Source organism: Carassius carassius, chromosome 24 (genome assembly GCF_963082965.1).
Source record: "Carassius carassius chromosome 24, fCarCar2.1, whole genome shotgun sequence".
Lineage (NCBI taxonomy): Eukaryota > Metazoa > Chordata > Actinopteri > Cypriniformes > Cyprinidae > Carassius > Carassius carassius.
The window spans coordinates 20,787,121-20,809,778 of record NC_081778.1 but is presented as its reverse complement, the minus strand read 5'-3'; the positions used below and the strand labels follow the sequence as shown (position 1 = coordinate 20,809,778).

At 38.2% G+C, this 22,658-nt stretch overlaps 1 long non-coding RNA gene across 1 annotated transcript; it reads right to left on the bottom strand.

Annotated features, from left to right (window-relative positions):
• Positions 1-19,209: 19,209 nt before the first annotated feature.
• On the bottom strand, positions 19,210-20,740 carry LOC132103137 (uncharacterized). Its single transcript, XR_009423343.1, has 2 exons — positions 19,855-20,740; positions 19,210-19,820 (listed from the first exon to the last, which is right to left on the bottom strand). It is a non-coding gene; the product is annotated as an uncharacterized LOC132103137 (long non-coding RNA).
• Between the last annotated feature and the right edge of the window lie 1,918 nt (positions 20,741-22,658).

The window sequence follows — 22,658 nt, the reverse complement described above, 5'->3', positions numbered from 1 at the left end:
ATTTGTTTACCCTAAGCACTGCATAGTGGGAAAACAAAACAGGAAAGGGGATCTGGCTGTGAAAAAGGTAAGCATGTGCTCTGAGATAAAATACTAAAAAAAGTACTAAAATCATGTGTGCAGGTCAATAAAATTTACAGGATCATTTGAACAAATAATAAATTGATAGACACGTCAAAGATGTGAAACTTTTTATTCATTTTGGGCATTTAGGTAAATGTATCATGTCCAAATGATCATCCATTGGTCATTAATAAGCGTAGACCTATGACATTCTTATGCCATGCCATAAAATACATTAAGTTATTAGTTTTGTACAGCAATGTACATTTCATGGCATAAAGCTTGATTTTATGCAGAGGAAATGACAGAAAGCAATATAAAAGTGGAATATGTGTTCCATTTAATCCTCTGAAGTCATATAATTAAATTTACAATGTGAACAGACTAAAATGTAACTAATTCACAGAAAAGATTGTCACCCATCCTGTACTGGGCAAGTTCAGTTATTGCTACTTTTCTTATAACTGGAAAATGTGTTGTCTTTTTGAGCTCTTTTGTAATGAATTTGTTGATTTAGTTCACAAAAGGATTCTTAGTAAATCTTAATCTGACTGATATTTTTTTTTTCTGAACTCATTGACTTGCTGATCCATATCACTGGAATGAAAGATTAACAGAAAACTATGACTTTGAGATGAGATTTTTACTGAAATATTGAAAATTCAGTCTGTTCTTTTAAGCCACCAAATGACGGATTTTCTAGTCATAAAAAAGTAGCAATATCTAAACACGGCCAATATAGGATGGATGACCAGATTTTCTGAGGTAAATCTAATTGAATGACCACAGAACAATTGGACTATAGTCTGCACATGCTTTTATTTCAGCCATCATTTACTTGAACTGATTTGGAAAACAATATGCAGTTTAAGTGAATGGCGACTAAGTATATCACTCCCTATCATTTTGCCCAACATCTCGATTCCATGGAAGTATATATATATATATATATATATATATATATATATATATATAATGTATATGTACACACACACACACACACACACAAACCGTATAAATAAGCAAGTAACCTGTTGGTAACAAGTTAGTTCATTTGGCCCAACTACTTTATTAAAAACTACATTAAAAATTATTCCTGTTTTGATCAGATGCCTAGGAAACCAGCCTGTGGATGTGATGACATCATCAAAGTCATCAGTGCTGCAAAGGAACAGATTATTACAGGGACAAACATAGCAGTTCCTACAGAAAAGGTGTGGGCAAATTTAAGCAAACAACTAAACAACAAAGTTTCACCAAAGAACCTTTATACTATTGTCAAGACAAACAGGCACAATATATGGCAAATCCTTGAGCTCAGCAAAACCGACACAGATATCCAAGATCAAGGTCCAAACAGTGACAGCTCACAAGAAAGCTCAGCTGATTTTCATTCAGTTGTGTCAAAGGCAGACACAAATCAGCAAAGTCAATGCTACGACATTCAATTTGAGATCAGTCTCTCTCATCAGAGATGGGTAGAAATCTGGCCTGAAAAGGTTGATTACAATGACAAATCACTCAGCACATGTAAAAGAGAATACACCATCCTGAAACGTGGTGCATGGACACACGTCCTGTATGAGGAGATATGGAAAAATATCAAAACCTCATGCACTCTTAGATTCAGGAGGGCAAAGATTTTTCCAAATGTTGCATCTCACTACATAGACATAATTGGGAACTGCACAGAGTGTGACGCACAATTGTCTATAACAGCAGAGAACATGCCAGTGGATAATGAACCAGTTGTGCTTCAATGCATAATCCGCAATGTTGATGACAGTCTCCATACTGGCAAAGCAAAACGGAAGTTATCAGGGGATCTGAGAACAAGTGTGTCTAAAGAACTCTGGGAAGGCCGAAAACCAGCACATGTATGGCGAGCAGCCGAGGCTTACAAAATGATGGATGTTGGTGACCCAGAGCCTAGCCACCTGCCAAATCTGGCAACATTAAGAAAAGCCAAACAAGAGATGGGTGACAAAGAGCTCGGAGACAAAGACCCAATCATGTCACTACATCTACTAAAATACAGTGTACCCCACAATGGAAGCATTCACGACATAGGCCTTGATAAGTTTTTTTGCCATTACTGGACCCCATCTCAGCTGCAAGTGTATCAAATGAAATCCAAGTACTCTGGCTCATTTGTGAGCTTTGATGCAACAGGTACAGTTGTGAAAAGACTGAGAAGACCCTGTGGCAATTCTGGACATGTCTTCCTGTATCAAGGAGTTTTGTGTTCACAGGGAGATCATATTCAAGTAGTGCAAATGCTATCAGAGAGCCACACCATCAATTCTATTGCCAACTGGCTCAATGAATGGCAACGAGCAGGTGCTGCTGTGCCCAAAGAGGCGGTCTGTGATTTCTCCTTGGCTTTGCTTGGAGCACTGGTTAAGGCCTTCACTCCTTACCCAGACTTGAAAACGTACATCAATCAGTGCTTTGGAGTGCTGACAAGGAAGCCCGAAGACTCAAAGCTCCCACCTTGCTTCATCAGAGTAGATGTTGCACACTGCATCAAGCTCATTAGCCGGTGGGAATGCCTTAGACAAAAAGGAAACAGAGTAAGAGAATTCTATCTACGAGCCATGGCACAACTTTTACAGTCTGATACACTGGAAGATGCAAAGGAGCTCATTCATTCAATTGCAGTTGTTGCCTTCAGTGAATCAGAAGGAAACGATGACAAAGGTTTACCTGTTGTCTCGGAAACATGCAAAGCACAATTGAAGAGACGATTTGCAGAGGGGGTCTTGCCATGTGTCTCTGAAGATGACCAATTAACAGAGGTGACCGGAGTCGAGGAGACACTCCACACAGATCTGAAAACATGGGTTACAGAAATCTGTGAAGAAAGTAAGATGATTGCAGCACATCATGGTGACAGAGACAATCTTCATTTCCTTCCAGAGCTTGTCCCAAATATAATAAGAATGGCATGCTACCTACCTCTTTGGACAGCTGTGATGGTTCCACACTTTAAAAGCGCACACAACACAGCAAGCTCTGCAAATGTTGAGGCTGAATTTAAAAACATAAAACACGGCCTTTTCAAACATGAAAGCCTCCCCATCCGAATTGACCGTTTTGTCACACGCCACCTTGAGTTTCTTGAGGGAAACATGAGGCTTTCCTCTGCACCGGTGAAGATAACAGAGCACATTGAGACAAAGAATCAGAAGACACAAACTGCCCATAGTGAGCAGGACACAGAGGTTAAGCAACAATCAGTGTTCCTCCAAAAAAACGACTGTCCAGGTCAATGCGGATTGCAATGTTGCTAACATTATCACATCAACAATGAAACAAATGCCAAGTGCAACACTTACAGCTGAGTGCTCTTCTCCATACTGCAGCCGAAATACAAAATCTTCAAGGACCATCTATCTCCTACCAGTCAACGTAGATATTCTACAAACTGGTGGACTGAAAAGCCTCCAAGCAGCACTGGAAGATGGGCTACACCTCAACAGGTCCAAGTGTCTGAAGCCACTGAAATCACCCCAAGATTGTCCAGATAACTGGAAAATTAAGGATGATCCATCAATGAAATTCCTCTGCAATGGCTCTGTCACACACAGATGCATACCTGGACAACTACTGTGTATTGAAACAAGTGTGGATACTAACCATCCACTGTCTGAAATCCCTGTCCACATGGAGCTGGACAATCAGCTGTTCACTTTGCGAGGGGTTGTTGCATTCATTCCAGGACCAACAAGGGAATCTCTTGGACATTACGTGGCTTACTGCAGAAGAAACTCTTTTGCCTGGGAAAAATATGATGACCTGTGTGAGCATGTCACAACAGTCTCAGCAAAAAACTAAATACAACCCCATGTCATGTTGTTCACAAAGGAGGACTAAAACCTTTGATTAATGAATTTCTTGGACTGGTCTCTGCAGAAATTAGTTAATTTTCATAATCAATAAGAGAACAGTCTATATTGTTGTTCTATTGTAGTTAATCTACATTATTCACTTTATTTCTGTTTTAACAGTTCCATGATTTTTTGAGCAGGTTCTGTTTCTTTTGTAATTGTTCTTTGTACCCAGATATTCATTTTAACACTTCTATTACATGAAGTCAAATTTTTTTGTAGTTATCTTATTTTATGGTTCTTTAAAAAAAAAAAGTAAATTCTCCACAGAAATTGCTTTGTTATTGTTATATTTATCTTTGCAATTAAAAGGAAACAAGTTTGGGACATGTTGTCTGTTCAGCTGAGAGAGACCGAGAGAAAGAAAAACTTTAACCAGGTGGTTTGCTGGTCTTAAAGGAATACTTCACCCAACAATTAATAACATCTCTATAACTTTCTTTATTTGGACAAGTACGAAATGACAGAATCCTAAACTGGTCAAAAGTGGGAAGACCAAGCTAAGAACAACAAACTAACAAGTTACAGTCCTCAATTAGTTGCTTTAAAAATGTTTTAAACAAACAGAAACACTGCTCACCTGTCCTTGGTTCACTTTATTCTTCAGAGAAAGATAAAATGCTCAGATTATCATCTGCAATATAGGCCTAGATAATGCAATAGCCTACACATTTAAAACAAACTACGTAGTAGCCTAAACTTTCATTTGATAAATTAAGCTCAATTTGAATAAAAAACATAATAATAACAAAGGAGATCGACAAGAACACAAACAAGCGACGAACATGCTACAAAGTTTTCAAAAAGCTGTGACACACAACGTGAATTTTTAAACAAGGCTATGCGTCAATCAATCACATACCTTTTTTTTAAAAATCTGGAGCTTGATGAAGTCACTGGCAATAAAACATTCCCATATATACAGAAAAGAACACTGACAGCTGCGGCCCTGTGCGAGCACAAACGAACCGGACAGGTTTGTAGACGAGATGGATGGAGAGCGCGGCTTGCTTGCGTGACGTCACTCCTCCTCCAAAGATTTTGTGATGTCTAAAGAATGGAATAATTTATGATGGTTCTTTCTACGGCACAAAACAGCACAAATCGAGCACAAACAAAAAGCACCGGTTTGGGGCGATTTGGACGGCATGGGGTGGAGAGTGACGTCACTGTCCCGAATCCAATGTGTTATTTCTAAGGAGGGGGAAAAGATACAATGTTCCTCGTAACGGCACAAACCGGCACAAATCGAGCACAAACGAGCAGCACAGTTTTGCAACGATTTGGACCATATGGGGTGGACAGTTATGTAACTGTACTTAAAAAGTTTCTTTTTTTATGTTTAAGAGGGGATCGTAGTTGCAGTGTTTCTTTCAACGGCACAAACCAGCACAAATCGAGCACAAACGAATGACACCGGTTTGGTGCGATTTGAAGGACATGGGGTGGAGAGTGACGTCACTGCCCCGAATTAAATTTGTTATATCTGCGAAAGGAAAACAGATACAGTGTTTGTTTTAACGGCACAAACCAGCACAAACCGAGCACAAACGAACGACACCGGTTTGGTGCGATTTAGATGAGGTGGGGTGGAGAGTGACGTCACAGCTCCCGAATTAAATTTATTATATCTGCGAAAGGAAAACAGATACAGTGTTTGTTTTAACGGCACAAACCAGCACAAACCGAGCACAAACGAATGACACCGGTTTGGAGCGATTTGAAGGACATGGGGTGGAGAGTGACGTCACGCAACCCAAAAAATAATGTTCAATATCTCAAACACCAAACCAGCACAAACGTTCGTTTTTGCGGCACAAATCAGCACAAACGCAGCACAAACGAATGGCATAGTTTTGGAAATTATTTCGTTTTATGGGGTGCCAACTTCACGGAGGTGTGGTAAGCGGGTGTTTGTTGTCAACAGTTCAGAAGACGTGAAATAAAGGCAGATGTCAGCAGATGTTAGAAAAAAGGTGCACAGATTCGCTACAGGGGCCTTTATTTAACCCCCGGAGCCATGTGAGGGACGTTTTATTACAGATGCGCGCACTTTATTTCAAGTCTTCTGAACTGTTGACAACAAACACCCACTTACCCCATTGAAAGGCTTGGAAGAGCAAGTACAATTTTTAATATAACTCTGATTGGATTATTTTGAAAGAAGAAAAACACATACACCTAGGATGCTTCGAGGGTGAGTAGAAGATGGATGAATTGTCATTATTGGGTGAACTAACCCTTTAAAACCGCCTCTGCTGAAGACTGTAGTAATGGCTGAAAAAATTCACCCAATTACCCATTAGTGATATTAAGTAGGCTATAAAATAATAAAAACTGTTGCATAAATACATAAATATGTACTATAAACCGAGTAGCCTACTATGAATGAAACTGATGTTAATGAAGAACTTCCCTAATACACACACAATAGGCTAATCATTGCAAATTATACGGGGGAGGAGGAACAATATTTGAATAATAAATTGGCAATTTTAAATATTAAAATATATTTATATATAGCCTATTAAAAGTCTTCAAATAATATCTTGCTTTAAATGTTTAGGGAAAAAACCCTTCATTCAAAGAATGACCATCTCAAAAGCTCTGTCAGAAGAACTGAAATTGGCCTGTTCTTGCCTAAATATGCTGAAATAGCGCCACCTACCCAATGTCTGTTGTTCACTTCACCGAAATATCTAGAGTCTGGAGGTTTTAACCAAGACACAGAGTACACCTAAACAGTATATAAATAATGATGTTTGGCTGTGTGTGTTAACATATTGTAGCATTATCTAGGCTGAATTAATTTCTACAATCTTCTGCTTTCATTTTTAATGATCTATCTGTAAGATTATTTCAGGCTGGTAACAGATGGTGTGGAAACTGGTAGCAATTCACCAGACATCCGACACAACTTGATTAATATTTCAAATTCACAAATAAGAGGCTTTTATAATGAAGCACAGAGACCATTAGATGAATGTACTATTTCTGGCAGCTGGGTGGCAGCAGGGCACCACCTTTGGCGCTTCTTTTTCCCCCTCATTGTTTTATAAAAGGAGATCAATAGGTGGCGCTCTATAACTCTGAATTAGTTTTGTGCCAAAATCGTGTTCCAAAGACAAAAGGAAAACAACTACATGAAAACACAACCCCGCTTTTATGTGAAGCATGTAGTTTATGTCTTTACAAGAACAAGTAGCCTATGCTGGATACTGTAGTGAGCTGTTTAATCAGAATCAGATTAAGTTTGCACCTAACTAGGTTTATGACTTAATGTAACAACAAACACACAATAACCATTCAGTTAAAGGTGAATAAGTGTTCTACTACTACTACTACTACAGCAAGAAACCTCTAATCACCATAAATCCACATTCTCCAGATTTGCCCAGTCACAAACAACATAAAACCAGTAAGCTTTCACTCTTTGCTTTCTCTCTCTCTCAAGCTCCTTTGTTCTAAACTATGAACACAGCGAGACACTGCTGCTGTACAGCCTCAGCAGAAATAATACAGTAATGAAACATTTGAATGATTCATTCCCATTTATACTAATATGAATGCAAATGGCAGAAAAGCATGGGTAGCTCACAGATATGTGATCATATATTCCAAAGATTAATGATCTTATTGATTGTTATTATTCAGCTGAGAGTGCTGTTTGAATTAATGAGGTGTGAGGCATTCAGTGTTGAATGCTAAAATGAAAACAGAATAAAGGAACATTTAACACCATAATGTGCCACACTCGAAGACCTACATTTATCTTTTTAGCGCTGTAATGCACAGTATTTTTGTGGTTTGCTGCTTGTTGTTCTCCATGCCTCTTTGTCTTTTTACCCACAACCAAATGCCCATGTGTGACACACCTGCAGTGACCTTTGGCATATTTCCTCACGGAAACCTCAAAAGGGTGATGAAAGACAAAATAATTCCTTCTTTTCCAAATGTTTCAAGCTCAAACCTCTCTGATGCTTGACTCTTGTATTCATTTCAATCAACTGTCCTAAACACGTCTCCCTCGCCATCAAAGCACTGGATAAATGATGTGTTTATAGAGGAGAACTCAAATGCAGCTCCAGCTGAACAAAAGTCTGTGAGCCATTTTGAAATATTTTAGCTTCATTTCATTGGAGTAAAATCTTTTGAAATAAGAAAGAGAAAGAAAGTGCCAGACGGAGAGACGGGGAATCATCTCCACGCTCTTGCGATGACTGCAATGACCCTCAGGCCATTTGTTCTGTGCTCCGTTTTGAGACAAGTGATTTAATTGAAAAAAGAGGAAAGAAATGATACTTGTGGAAGATTGTGGTTCCGAGTCGTTAGCTGCGGGGAGGTGTGCTGGTTAAGGGGACTAATTGAATGTCAGCATGAGCCATTGAGAAAGAGCTCAGGAGCAGTGTCAGCAAAACCAGGTGGGCGGGTGAGGGCGAAAAAGTTAAGAAAATAAAGGATTTAATCTTATTAAAGAAATAGTTTTCCCAAAAAAATTATTTACCCTCATGATGTTCCAAACCTGTATGCAATTATTTATTCTTTGTAACACAAGCATATGCTTTGAAGAATGAACTTATCTGAATCCAATGAAAGTCAGTGGGGACCAAAAAAGGAGTTGGCCTAAATGATGGCAGAATGCTCACTTTATGGGTTAACTGTGTCTCAGATCTTCTACATGTATGTATTGTGAGCATGATTTTACCAAGTACAACATGGTCCTAGATCAACATCCTTGTTAATCCTAGAACAACATTCCAATCAACCAATCAGAATTGAGGGATAACTTTTCAGGAAATATCTGTTTTAGGTACACGATCGGGGTTAGGTGCTTCTACACCTTGTTAATCAGCTATCATTTCACACTGATTTTAGGAATAAATTATGGGTTGGGTTAGGTTTTGGGGTAGGAATTGTGTCAAGTCTATATTTTTGGACAGTAATGTTGATCCAGGATCACAAAAGAACAAAAGAACAAGAAAAAACAGTTGATCTGCTGGTCGTCTTCTAATTAGTACTTTTTAAAACAGTATGTGAGAACAGCGGAAAACTCTGTATATTCATGCAGTATGCGCATACCAAAAGAGCAAATCTGATCAGTAGCTTGTGAAATAAACGCGCATATCAACCTGATCACTTAATCTTGCATTCATGTAAACACTACGTTCGGATTCGTCTGTCAGAATGAATTAATTCCAAAGGAAGCAAAAAGTTTCCATGTAAACGCACCTACTGTTTACAGAAGGAGGTGTGAACTGTTGCTTCTTCACAGACCACATTATCTCACCCTGTCTAGACCTTCTTCCTCATTCACTGGAAATCCAGCCTGCGTTGAAAACAGATACGGAAAGGGAGTCTCAGAGCAGTATCTTCTCTGCTTTATGTCTTCCCTGTGCTATGTTTTTGGCGCTCTTCCACCATTATACATGCACAGCAGGAAGAAAACTCTCCTCCAGATGCTCCCCATCCTTCAATGATAGTCGCAATTCATATTTAAGAATATGCAACCAGTTTGTTCCATTTTTAGCCCGTTAGAATTTCAAGGTAATTGGGTGCAAAAGTGAAAGAACCCCAGAAAGTCTCATGCTGCTGCTGGATTACTTCAGTCTGTGGAGTCCAGGCACCTGGTTGTGTTTTGAAGCCTCCTCAACAGGGCCAGCCTCAGGGACCACCACACTGCAGACTTCATCTAAAAGCCTGTGATAGGAACATTCAATCTGTCTGCTCTCATTTCATTAGATCACTCTTTTATTTCCACCCCCCTCCTCCAGTCTGAGCTGTAATGGGAATGAGGAGAGAGGCAAACAGTGATTACAGGTATCAGGAGTTAACGCCGGATGTGGGGTATGAGATAGGACTCGAGAACCAACAACAACTTGGCAAAGAGGGCATTATTCAATGCTTGTTTGGACTTTTCCCAATTCATTTTGTCGTTCTAAGCACTTATTAAATAAATCTCACCACCAGTCTATTCAGTAGTAGGGGATATAGAGTAAGTTGTGCTACCCCTTTAATTATGATTATTTCATCAAATGCAGCTGCTTGTGATGGAGTGATATAGTTTATGAATTTAGTGTCAAAGCAAACTTACTCATGATTAAAAATATCTGAGGCCCTTTTCTGCTCATTTACAACATTTGGTAAATTACTTGTCCCCAAATCAATACTCTCTATACACCACAATGACTAATATAAAAATAACCTGACTAACTAGCAATATTGCAAATTTATTAAAAACAACAACAACAACAAAAAAAAAACTACAATATGTGCATTGCTTAAGTATTCATTCCCTTTTTTTAGGACACTGGTGCATTTAGCTCAGGATCCCTTATATCACTTGTAGATGTTACACTTCGAGTGGAATTAATCTGTGGCAAATTCTATTAAATGGGTATGATTTGGAAAGGCACACACCTCTCAATAAAATGTATAACAGCTGAAAATGTGTATCAGATCCAAAACCAATCCATGAGGTCAAAAGACTGCCTGTAAAGCTCAGAGGCAGGATTTCATCAAGTAACAGATCTGGGGAGTTCAGAAGAAAAAATCTGCTGCATTGATGGTTCACAGAAGCATGTAGCCTCCATTATCCCTAATGGAAGAAGTTTGGAACAACCAGGACTCTTCCTAGAGCTGATGACCTCCTGGCCAAACTGAGGTTAGATTGGTGACCAAGAAGCTGACGGTCACTCTATTTGAGCTCCATGATCAAATATGGAGATGGGAGAAACTCACAGAAGGACAAAAATCAAAATCATGGCACCATCAATCTGAGCTTTAACTTTAACGAGGTGTGGACAGACTCATTTCCTCAACTCCTCAGTGAAAACATATGAAAACCCACTTGGAATTTGCAAAAAAAAAAAAAAGAAGCAACAACATCAACACGACTCTCAGACTGTAAGATACAAGATTCTCTGGTATGATGAACCTCAATTCCGAACATCATGTATTGACGAAATGTATGCATTATGTATGCTCATCACCTGCACAGTAGCATCCCGACAGTAAAGTGTATTGGTAGCTGCCTCATTCAGTGGGGGTGTTATTCAGCAGCAGGGACAGGGTTACTTGTCAGAGTAGAAGGAAAGCTGAATACAGCAAAATATAGAGATAGCCTTAATGAAAACCTAGTCAAGAACCTCAGACTGGGCAGAAGATTTATCGTCCAACAGGACAATGACCCTAGGCACATCTAAAACAATGCAAGAGTTTAGAACATATACTTATGGACAACTCTGTGAATGTCCTTGAGTGGTCCAGCCAGAGTCTGGGCTTGAAGGTGAAATGGTGAGGAGAACAATGGCATTGTTCATTATTATTATTATCATTTTCATTCAGATTATTTACAAATTCCCAATTATTAAACACATTGACATGATACATATTACCACTAAAGTGGGACACAATGTATGACTGGACCATTTTTTTTAGAAGTCATATTTCTATAACCCTATGTTATGGATGCTTTCTTGTTTCAGGTGATTAGCATCCTGAAATATAATTAGGAATATTAGATATGCAATTTACCCAACTCTCCCAAGTAACCAAGACTCTGCATCTCATAAACCTGAAAAATCACCGGCATTAGGTGACAGAACAGATGTCCTGTGACAGCTGCTAATGTACGTGAGTCCTGCAGAAGTTATTTAGATTATCTGGTGTTGTGATGGATGCCAGTCTGTGGCAAGCTGTGAGTGTGCGTGTCATTTGGGATGGGGGGTCATGGTTTGTAGGTTAATTAGGAGTGGGTAGAGAGATGAAGAATGTGTATATATGTGTGTGTGGGCTGAGCTTATGTGGCTAATTAGGATGGGAACCATTCAAGGTTCTGGGGGACAGATGCAGGGTGTACACGGTGAGCAGGTAGGCAGGGAAAGCTGGCAATGTAGTGTGGGACGGCCAGGAAGAGTATATACGTGTGTGTGTGTGTGCGTGTATGTGAGTGTAACAGGCAGAAGCAGGTGTGTTACTGTGTCTCTATGTAAAAGTGCTGAGTAAAGGCATCAAGGCACCAGAGAAAACGGGATGAAACCAGTCCTGACTGTAATGGGGGGGGGGGGGATGGGGTGCCATGGCTGTCTGGCATACTGGACATGCCAGACATAGCACATAATTCTCCACTGACCAAACAGTTACTGTACCACTACCCGGGACTTTCCCACACAACACACACACACGTGTTGGTTTCACTATATTAGTAAGGACATCTCATAGACATGATGGTTTTATAAGGAGGTCATGGTATTTGCTGTGCCCTAAACCTAACCTTGCCTTGGCCAATTTATTCAAACAGCAATGCACAGATATTCAAATAATAAAGCTGATAATTCATTTTTGAGTTATGGTTCATAACTTATACATTTTTTTATATTTAAATTGTATACTGCATTGAAAACAAAATCATAAATATATTGCCAGTAAATATCACAAATAATGATAAAAAATTAACATTGAAATACACATGACATTTTTTAAAGTAGAAAGAAACAGTATTTTCTTGTAGAATGTAGTTCAATAATTGTTTAAAGTGTATTTTGAAAACTAAATAAATTAAAACTATAAACTAATATCAATTGTGTATTCAGGTTTCACATTATAATGTACAGAATGAAAAACTGATATTCATTTTAAGATTAGTTAACGATTACATTAAACACTGTTATAACATTTTTAGTGTTTTCAAATATTAACCTTATGAGTGTTAGATGACAGCAAATGTAATCCTAATGTAAAATAGAGGAAATAGGCATGATAACTAAATATCCAATATTTACTGATACTGATAAATAAATTAAAAAAATAAAATAAAATAAAACAATCCCGTCCATCAAGTTTACTTAACTATATTACAATTAAATAATCCAATCATGACAAAGTATATATCGCTGGAAATGTCTAAGACTACTAAATAGATTATTATCACTGTTTTTTAGTTACAAATTATGTAGAAACATTAATAGATTCATTTATGACAAGAGTGCACCTTGACATTATAACAAATCTATACCATAACAGGAGTTCTGACCTTTGTCAGATACCAACTTCAAATTTGGGACATGTTTTGGAACACATTGTAGATATATGGCTTTAATTTTATAGTAATTTTGGATTAACAACAATTTTGATAATTTTATATTAAATAAAAAAAAGAGTACAGTATATAATCTTTTTCATTTAAACTTTTTTTCTTTAATTTTGAAATAATTCCCCTTCTGCAATAATCTGCTGATTGTCCTCTATAAAAAGAGACCAGCATAAGGCCTGTATTAAAAAGCGTTCATGAATTATAACAATTTAGTGGGAGGTGACAGTTAAGGGGTTAATAAAAATGTTGTACAAGGACCAGTAAAGTATGTCGATTTAGGAACATGTTCTACTTGGCGACATTATGTGCATCTCTTCTAGTCATTCAGTCCTGGAATCCCTTAGATCTGGTTGAGCTCCATCTGGCTTTCAGAGAGAGACTCAGAATCCCTAAGCATCACTGCAGAGATGCCAGCGGTGTGTTATAGAGGGCAAATAAAAGCATTTGTTGAATTTAAGAAGGCTTTTCCCCAACCGTGTTTGTCCATATGTCTATGGAGAGAGGACATAGTGGGACAAGGTTACCATGACAACATGAAGAGAACATGCTGTGGTGCTCCGTCTGTGGGGGACATCAAATCAAGGGGTTATTTATTCTGTCAAATGCATATGTAATTTCTCTTTATTCAGAATAAACCAGAAGAGGCAATGACTTTTTGATGAAAACTATTAAAACACTGATTCTTGAGGAATGGGACAAAACTATTGAAAAAACTACAACTATTCTCTTTTTTATCAAAATGTGCAATTAAAGGCAGGGTAGGTAAAAAAAAAATTATAATTTTTTTTCCAAATTTGTTTAAACTTTATTTATATATCAATACATAATTAAAATGCAAGTACTCTGAAAAAGAAAGTATAAAAATCGAGTGACTGTAGACCTCTCACGACTGTTTTAAAGACAGCTCATTATTTCCATTCACTCCACCCCCTCCCTTCTGGGCTCCTTCCAAATCCTCTACTACGGCTCGCTAAGTAATGTTATGTTAGCTATATTACGCAGCTACGTGTGCTAATGACACATGCTTCATGAAAAAAATATGTATGATCAAAATACAAAAAGAAAGATTTACCTGTCCAGCAGAAATAAAGCCATCAAGGAGTCACTTTTCAGCCCCTTGAGTTCCCTCAGTTCTCGCCATCGCTGGAAAGCCACGCTGATATTAACTCGCGTTTTATTTCTTTGTTTATCCAAAGACTTTTTGTTCATTTCCTTTTCTTGTACTGTTACTGTCTTCCTTTTTTTGCCTGGTTTGCCTTCACTAACTGCATAGGCTGGTACTGTGAATTTTGCTTGCTGTTTCTCTGCCATTGTTTTGGTATTCCTAGGATCCGTGCCTGTTGAATTCCTCAAATCAAACGTGCACGCGCAAATGGGCAGGTCATGTATGGCAAAAGGGTGGTTGCCATGGTTGCGAGAGAGTGACAGAGAGTCGCCTAAGCCAATCCTATGTTTCGTCCCGAAATGGAAATAATGAGCTGTGTTTAATACAGATTAAACGGTCTAGAGTCACTCGATTTTTATACTCTTTTTATCAGAGTACTTACATTTTAATTATGCATTGATATATATAGAAAGTTTAAACAAATTTGGAAGAAAGTTGTTTATACATGTATTACCTACCCTGCCTTTAAGATTAATTTTCAGACAATGGTTTTTTTTTTTAGGTTTAATTATGCAGGTTTAATTATGCACTCAATACTTGGTTGGGGCTCCTTTTGCACGAATTACTGCTTCAATGCGGCGCGGCATGGAGGCGATCAGCCTGTGGCACTGCTGAGGCGTTATTGAAGCCCAGGTGGCTTTGATAGCAGCCTTCAGCTACTCAGTATTGTTTGTCAGATGTTACTCATCTTCCTCTTCACAATACCCCATAGATTCTCTGGCAGGTTCAGGTCAGGTGAGTTGGCTGGTCAATCAAGCAAAGGAATATCATAGCCATCAAACCACTTGGAAGTGGCTTTGGCAGTGTGGGCAGGTGCTAAAGTACTGCTGAAAAAGGAAATCAGCATCTCCATAAAGCTTGTCAGCAGATGGAAGCATATAGTGCTCCAAAATCTCCTGGTAGATGGCTGCATTGACTTTGGACTTGAAAAAACAATGGACCAACACCAGCAGACGTGACAGCACCCAAAATCAGCTCTGACTTCAGAAACTTCACACTGGACTTTGGATTCTGTGCCTCTCCAGTCGTCCTCCAGACTCCAGACCTTGATTTCCAAATGAAATGCTAAATTTACTTTCATCTGTGGACCACTGAGCAACAGTCCAGTTCTTTTTCTCCTTACCCAAGGTTAAATGCTTTTGACATTATTTTCTGGTTCAGGAGTGGCTTGGTTCTATGAATGTGACAGCTGTAGCCCTTTTCTTGAAGATGTCTGAGCGTGGTGACTCTTGATGCGCTGACTCTGTCTTCAGTCCTCTCCTTGTGAAGCTCTCCCAAGCTCTTAAATCAGCTTTTCCTGACAATCTTCCTTAGGCTGTGGTCATCCCTGTTGCTTGTGGACTTTTCCTTACACACTTTTTCCTTCCAGTCAACTTTCTATGAATATATTTTGATACAGCACTCTGTGAACAGCCAGTCTTTTCAGCAATGACCTTCTGTGTCTTACCCTCCTTGTGGAGAGTGTTGATTATCGTCTTCTGGACAACTGTCAAGTCAGTAGTCTTTAGACACAATGTTGAAATCTTATGAAAAACGCATGTGTCATTGAAAACCAACCTTGCTTTGATATTATTAGCTCTTTAAAAAAATCTATCTTTCATCATAAAAAACAAACAAAACGTTATTATCCATTTTATTGCATATGAATCATTAAACCTTTATCTGTTGACACACAATAATTGTCACAGATTTGATATAATAATGATAAAATTAAATTGAAGGGGATACTTAAATACATTTTCATAGCGAAAATATTTTCCTTTTTAAACCTAATAGTGGTTACAATTGCTGGACGTGTTTTGTCCCATGTCTCAAGAATCAGTGAAAATATAAATGAGGCAAACAAGGAGCAGAGTGTCTTATAACACAATATTGTAACAACAATTCTGAAGAGCCATTAACAAAGCAAAGGTACAGTCCACTGGCTGTCTGTCTCCTAGCACACTTATGGAGCCATGTGGTACTCTTTAGTTTATGGTTTATATAAATGTATCCAAATGCTGTGTGGTTTGTGGTGCTGTAGTGAAGTCTCTGTGAGAGGAAAGCCAGACTGAGAATCTGCTAAAGCATTCAGGAATGATACAGATGCATAAACCATTTCATTAAAGATAAGTCCGAACACAGACCAGTGTTGCCCATTTTACACTTATAGAGCGGTGCAATTCAACTGGCAATGCACTTCAACAAACCATAAGCATACATAGTTAGGACAGCAAACTAAATAGGCTTATCAGCTCTTACTTCGAACAGCAGCACAAGTGTGAGTGTGACAATGCTTTTATACAGTAGTAGTTAGCAACACATCATTGTCGTTACTGAATAAATGTGCAATTATATTAATTTCTTTATTTTATAATAAGCAATTAAAGCAATATAGACAGATAAACAAAGTTTAAATTATGTTTTATTATGTTTCCAATAACTATTTAAAGTCAGAATGAATCACTCTGTGTTCCAAACGGGCTCAATCTGTCATCGAAGGGCACTTCGGAGTGAGAGCAATCATGGCTGCCATACTGAAGGGTCATTCCAAGTCAAAGTGCTCAAAACTGGCCACTCCATGGGGCCCTTTAGAATGATGGATTTTGTGCACAGGTTTGAAGGTGCTGTATGTAATTTCTTGACTGTAAAGTACAAATACCATCATATGTTTGCAGAAGTCCACATACTTGTTTCTCTGAATAACAACGCTAAACAGCAGGTATTCTATTTAGAAATGTGAGTTCCGTGCTAGAATGTGCATTTTTGTATTGGTCTGTGTGATTCCACACTGTCAGTTTCTCAATAGTTTTTTGACACCGGGATTTGCCAGTTGCAGCCATGGAAGCCACCAAATGGACAGTGTCAGAGATCGTAGATTCTACCCAACCTAAAAAGCGTTGACATTCATCTAAAAAGCTCTATGAACAGAGGCATAAAAAACATGGAAAGACATATAGAAACATGACCCGATGCCTTCCATTGTCAATTGCTCTCGTTTCTGTTGCCTGTCCTCAACCTGGCAACCTGCGTGAGTGTCGAGTCAAAGGAGGAGGGTGTGGGAGAAACAACTCTTTAAATGATTTAAATAAATGATTTAATGACCAGTTCACATATGCTGTTACTTGTTACATTCCTGAACAACTTTTGAACAAATCGATTTCAGTGATTCAGTACTGTATATTCAATGTTGTAGTTGATATATACATTTATAACCACTTATTAACTGAAGGAGAACAAAATATTTTCAACTACAGCTCAGTCTGGGGAAACAAATACTTAATATCTGACACCAGGCTATGTAGAAGACTTCAGCAATTCTCTAAAATAGCAAGTTCAGTTTCATAAAAGAGTGTTTTTTTAATGTTCTTCGTTTACAGTAAATGCTATGTATCAAAATGAATGACACAGCCCACATTCTCAGTGGAAAACAATAATAACACACAATAAATGGGAGGCATTTTTTAATATCTGAAGCATCCAACTGTTTGTAATAAAAATAATGCAAATTAAGGAGTGCAGCATAGTATATTATGCCAAACACGGCAGCAAAATCATAACCATGACTATCAGCTAAATCTTCAAGATGATCTCACAGATACGAGAAAGACACAACAGCAAAAGAGAGCATACAGAGAAAGGAAAAGAAAAACTTGACAAAAGAGACATGAAAGCAAAGGAGAATGATTCTGAGCATAGGAGCGATTTACTGGTGATGCCTTAAATTAAGATAGCAAGGTCAGAAATGAAGTAATATTGTCAGAGAAAAAAATAATGTGTAACGAATAGCTGGGTAATAACTGAGACTGTTCGGCTCCACCTGTCAGACAACCTGCAGTTAGTGTGTCCACTGAATCTAGAGCCACTTATCACCAGAGTCCATCTAGCACCAGAGTCTTCATGGATAGGAAAAGGGGAAGTGAGCACCTCATAGAAAAGTATGACAGAAAACCACTACTTGCTGCAAAATTATCTCATGACATAAATCTGTGGATAAAAGTCTGGTGCGAGATATTGAGTACCCATAAGGGTTGTTTTCTTGGAAAACAAGTAACTGTAGGAAACTGAACATGTTCTGCCTTGCTTGCATTGGATGGATTGTTAAAAGCAGTTGATTTTGGACCTGAAGAAGCTTAGTGAAAACAACGTTTCCGGTGAGCTTTCATTAATCTTTTACAGAATGACTGGAATGAATTAAAGCAAAATTAAACACTAATGTTACCAATATGTGGCACTGTGGAGCAGAGTCGAGAAGACAAAGGAGCCACAACAACAGAGCAAACAACAACAGATTTACTGTGTTCTGTGCTGTTCATCTTTAGAACATCCTCAGATCTGTAGCCAGCAGACCCTTTGAACAGGGAGGGCAGCATGAATCTTTTGAACAAAAACAGAAAACCCAACAGGCACCATTTAAACAAGGTGCACTGTATCATGGAACAAGATCATGGCTCTTTATCTTCTTTCTGTGTGGAGTCTGTATCTATTCATAGAAGACAGTACTGAGAAAGCAGTAGTGAAATGGGAAAATCTTGAAGTTCACAGACTTACACATGCAGTGAAATGATAAGCTCATCTTGTTTACCATTGGATCATTTTCATGTGTGAAACTCAAGAGGAGAAGCACAACCTGCATCTTTAACCTTATTTACTAATTGTATTGTGGAACTGGGCTGTAAAAACATAAATTCCATACACTCCCAATTTGTCACTTTTACTATACATTTACTGTCAATTCTGGGGACCAGAGGAACTAATAGGCTATTAAGTCATTTTTGGCCCTTGGGCGATACGGTAAACATCATCCATTGCATCCTTGTAGTGCAGCTGCGGTTGGCCAACAACATCAGAATCAGCTGTATTTTTTCATCATGAGAGCCGGGGAACTTGACTACAGCCAAATGTGTTTTTTTCTTCTTCTTCTGCAAAACATGCATTATAAGCCATCTGAAATGTGTCAAATAAAGAGAAAAGCATGTAAACTTTATAAAATGATCGAATGATACAAACAGTAAAAAATATGCATGTTATGATCTCTCATTTATTTCTGTAATAAGGAAAATACAACCGTATTCCATAAAAGCAGAGGTGGAGAATCCCAATAGTAATCACAACAGAGCACTGAATCCTGGGAAACTCCAGGATTGTATTTACACTGTGCAATAACAGAAACCTCAATGGTTAAAGCAGATAAATCAGACACACACAGTTCCCTTTCCATCATAATATCTATGGAAATTCAAAGAAACTACACCAGTCTCTTCCAACTCTGTTTACTTGCTCTAGATTTCCGTCGAGTACGGTGCAGGGATTCAACCCTCAGTCCTTTTTCCACCTGTGATGCATATGAGTTGGAGGCAGTCCATTAAAATGTGACATTGCATTTGGTTTTGCATGGGGCAACAGAGCACACTGTTACAGGCAGACGAATTGAAAGGTTAATTCAAGTGTACATGATAAAAACTGTCCAGCACCAAAAATGTATGCAAAAGCTGTCACATCATAAGACAGACTGAAGAAGATGATGATGACTTTGAGCAGAGGAACTGTTCTGAGTTACTCTGCCAGACTGAAGTACTGGGAAAAAGCAAAGGGAGGTATGTGTTTGAACTACATCCAACTGATATGGTCTCTGCACACACACACACACACACACACACACACACACACACACACACACACACACACACACACACACACACACACACACACACACAAGTCTCTCCTCCAAACAAAGTGCAAAGCCTAAGAAGTCTTGGTGTCGCCATTAAACATAAGATCTGAAGATACGCTGCAGTTTAGAAGTTCATGTATCTTACTTCATACATCTCAGAACAAACCTGTCAGTGAGGACTGAGTTCAACATGAAAGCAAGCAAAAAGAGAAAGAAAACAAAAGAGAAATACATAGAACAATAGACAGGATAGACAGTGTGATAGAGCGATAGTAAGAATGAGAGATAGATAGACCGATCGATAGAATGATTGATCGACAGAGAGCAACAGATAGGATACAGTGATCATAGAGCGACAGAAAGAACGATAGATAAACAGATAGATAGGACTTGCGCTTTGGAGAGAAAACTATATAGATGTTGTTCCAAATACAAAAGCAACACACAGCCTGGGGATATCAAAAGTATCTAGAAATATATATCTACAACAGTTATGATATACTGACAACCAAGCTTAAAAAAAATACAAATATTCAAAATAAAAAGATAAATTAGGGCCTCTCTGCCCTTTTCTTGTCCTCTCTTCCACTCTGCCGCCACCACCCTTTAACACATATTAAATAAGGCACAAATTTACACAATTAAAATTTGGCTAGTTATTGTTCATCTATTTACACAAAACAGTTTTAGTGTTAATATCGATTACATTTTAACATAGTATAGGATTAACGAAAGTCAGACATTATTATGCCGTGTCCTATCCATGTGCAACCAGTTTCAGTGTGTCAAACTGCTCTGTGGCATGACACATTCAGAAGCAATCAGCAAGTATTTGATGTTTATGTGGCAGAAGTTTAGATCAATCAGTGTGAGTGGGAATATATTATTGAAAACAGAAAGCGGTCAGGGATGTTTAAGAAAAAACTTAAAGGGTTAGTTCACCATCCATATTAAAAAGTGTCTTACACGACCAGTGGCGGACTGGGACAGTAAATTTAGGCCGGGAATTTGACTCCACCCCAGGCCACCTCTGCTGCTGCAGTCACCACCACCCAATTCATGTGTCCACCAGACTGCTAAACTCTTTGGCTCTTTCAGTTGTTTGAATTGGGTTATACTTAAAAAAAAATAAATCAAAATCCTTAGACTGTGGATGGGCAAAATAATCAAATGTACTATCAAGAAGTATCAAGGCATTCACTGTCTCTATCATCCTTCCCTTAATCCCCCTCTCTCTTACTCTGCACATTAAGTTTCTCTGCAATATGAAATAAGCATTTTCAATAATCTATATTAATTAATTTCAATAATCTATATTAAACTTTACCTGAAGGTTCCTGCTCTGACTCAAAAGCTGAACTGTCCACCCTCTCTTGTTCAACACCAGGAGCACTAGCAGCACTAGTGCTACTGTTGCTTCCTTCATCACCTTCAAAATAAATAAGCATTGTACACTAGGCTACATATTGTAGGCTAGAAATGGAAAATCAATTTCTGGTCAATTTTGGCACTAAAAAAATACTGTATCCCCATATGTAAAACAGTGTGCTAGTTTGTCATTAAGATGCTCTTTTAAATCATCTATCATTATATACATTTGTTATATATATATATATATTTTTTTTTAGTTAGGTCTTGCATTAGTTTTTAGGTACAGAAATTAAAGTAATCAAATGTAAAACAGCATTGCATTTTGGACTATAAATTAAAGTTTATTCTTTATTAAAGTAAAAAAGCTTTTTAATCAAGAGCAGTGAGTGATTTCTTGGTTGTTGCTGTTAGATTAATATAAAGACTGTCACTTTAAGAGAATGCACTGAGACAGTGTTCGTATTAGTATTGAACAAGAGTGAATGATTTGTAGAGGTTTCCTCCCCCCATCGCTGTTGTTGTAATGTCTGGGAATCCAGAATGCGCATGCATCGACAGAAACATATTTTTTGAACCCTGTTTGTTTTACGTGTTATTTATTACAGATATTACAGATTTATTAACCATATTACAGATGCTTTGTCAGATTTAAGTTGAATAGCGGTCTCAGCGCATGCCGAACCGTGTGTGGTGAACTGAGCGGTTCGGTTTTTTCAGTGAACCTTACCATCCCTAGTAAATATAAATGTAATTCTAACCGACCTGCTCCCTTACTGGCGAACATGGCTGGGATTTTGCAGCAACTTGCTGCGTCTGTGGCCAGGGCTTTTCTAATTTTTTCCATTTATAATGTCCCGGTGCTCCCGATGGCCAGTCCGCCACTGCACACGGCTCCGGGGGGTGAACAAAGGACTCCTCGATATGTATTTGCAAGAAAAATATTCATATTCAAAATGTAATAAATCCCTTTAATGTAGCTTGTCCCAACAGTTGTACATGGAAGCAGCTCCAGAAGGATGACATGTGAGGTCGGTGATGTGCATACGCTGGTGAGTCTCATGAAAACAAAGGAAGCAAAGTTTCCTTTACTTTAGAAAAGGAGAACCTCTCCTTTGGCTCCTCTTGGCAAATAAGTCTCTTCTAAATCCTCTGACATTCTTTTTTTACAAATCCTCATTTTGTACTTCTAATTAGACACTGTTGTTTTGTTTTGATCTCTCTGCTGCGCTTCCACGTTTCGTCACTTCTGAGCGGCATATCTCATATGTCATCCGCCTGGAACTGCTTCCATTTACAACAGTGAGCACAAGTTAGATTAAATTATTAATTTTTTAAATATGGTTATTTTTCTTACAAAAATGCATTAATTCACTACCGGAGGACTTTGGTCACCCCCCAGAGCTGTGTGAGACACTCTTTTTTTAT